Source organism: Aegilops tauschii, chromosome 1, assembly GCF_002575655.3.
Source record: "Aegilops tauschii subsp. strangulata cultivar AL8/78 chromosome 1, Aet v6.0, whole genome shotgun sequence".
Lineage (NCBI taxonomy): Eukaryota > Viridiplantae > Streptophyta > Magnoliopsida > Poales > Poaceae > Aegilops > Aegilops tauschii.
Window position 1 is genome coordinate 383,480,188 of NC_053035.3, and position 2,005 is coordinate 383,482,192.

Genomic DNA, 2,005 nt, shown 5'->3' on the forward strand with positions numbered 1-2,005 from the left:
GATGCGGCCCAAGGCAGCCGGCCCAACGCGCCACCCGCGCAACCGGCTGGAGGCGAGCCGGCTGCGAGGACAGACCTGGCGGTCCGGTCACCATCGCGCCAGCGCGCGGGGAAGACAACTTCAGCGCCAGACCCGCAGAAGGCTGCGGGCTCCAGCTCGTCGGCCCAGGATCTGGAGACGGCCAGCGCCAGCTCGGGGTGGATGCCAGGTGGTGGGACGGCCGTGGTGAACGTGGCGGCGCAGGAAGTCCGGACCCGGCTTCAGTCCTAGGCCGCCATGCTGAGGCAGTACAATGAAGAGTTCCTCGTGACACGGGCGGCCATTCGGGTGAGTCTTCCCGTTTTTTGTATCTTGATCTTGCTTTCTTCCGTGGGGGCGCGTCAGCGCACCCATTGGGTGTAATCCCCGAGTTCCGAGTCGGCTGCTGAGCAGGCGGCTTGGAACTTCTTGGTAGACTTTGTTTGCTATCTTGTTCTTATTCGCTTCTCTGTCCGACTTGCAGGACTACCACAACCTCCGTGCGGCTGCCTTCAACTCCTAGGCTCGGGAGCTGACCCAGAAGACCGCTGATTTAACGAAGAGCCGGGGTAAGTGCTTCCTTTTTTATCTCACGTGGGGGCGCATCAGCACACCCACTGGGTGTAGTCCCTGAGATTCGGGCCGACTGCTGAGCAATCAGGCCGGATCTTTCCTGGCGACTTCTTTCTTATTGCTTTTTTCTTCTTTGTCGTATCTGCAGCGGCCAACGCCAAACTGAGGGAGCAGCTGGGTGGGACCCAGGCCGCCCTTCACGCTAAGGAAGCCGAGTTCGACGCCTTGGCTCAGGAGCGTGACCGCCTGGTCAAGAAGCTGGCCGACCAGGAGGAGAGCCACAAGGCAGCCCTGAAGGCGGTGCAGGACAGCGAGGCCGCCCTCCAAGCCGAGTACGAGACCGAGGCGGTGAGCTGGGCTGAGGCGAGGCAGTCGTTGATCAACAGCTACGGCTAGATCGAAGACTTGGTTGACGGTAAGTCGCCTTCTTCTTTGTTCCTTGCTTGCCGCTTACCATTTGGTTCATTCTCTAAATTTGTATTTTTCTCTTCCTTTCTTGCTTGTGCAGAGTACTTCCCTGGTTACTCTACTGCCGCCAACCAGGTCATCGAAGCCCACCGCGAGGCGCAAAGGCAGGCTGGCGCTGAGATCGCGCCGAACACTCGCCAGTCGCTTGAGGAACAGCTCCTGGCGATCCAAGCCCACCTCCAGCCGGCTCACCGCATGCTCCGCCGGGTTCAGCGTGTTGGGGCGCAAGTGTTGGCCGCTCTCTCGCCCGGCGAGGTGATTCCCCGTACCCCCAGTCGGACTGCCGACTGGCTTGAGGTAGCGGTTGGCCGCTTCGAGGCCTGGAAGGCTTCTGCAGCTCAGTCAGGCGCCAGGCGGGCGCTGGAGTTCGTCAAAGCCTGGTACCCTGAGCTGAGCTTGGACCAGCTGGCCACCTAGCAGCAGGAGGCCGACACGGAGCTGGAGCCGGCGCGGCCGGCTATCATCCAGCGTGCCTCGGCGATCACCGACTACACCGACACCAGCGCCTTTGCTACTGAGGTGGATGATAATGGCGTTGCTCAGCCGGAGGAGTGGTTCGGGCTGAACCCGGCGGATGGTGAGGACTCGGCGGAGGAGATCGACTCCAGCGACGAGGGCAAGGAGGAGGAGGAGGAGGACGGTGAAGACGCCGTGCCAGACGGTGGAGCGACCGCTCAACCTCAACTTGATCACGCCTGCAGCAACAAGGCGCGTGCGAGCGCGCCGCCTGCAGCCGTTGATGATCAAGCCGAGACTCGCCAGCCAGCCACTCCTCCAGCCGGCACTGCCGTCTCCACCGACCAGCCCGGCTCGCCTGCTGCGCCCTTGGCCTGATCTGCCGCCTTTGCTTTCCTATCTATTGCTTTATGAACAATATTTTGTTAAGTTTGCGCAGTTCCACCCACTTGGGGTGTATTTCAAACTATGTTGACTGCCGGCCTGTTGA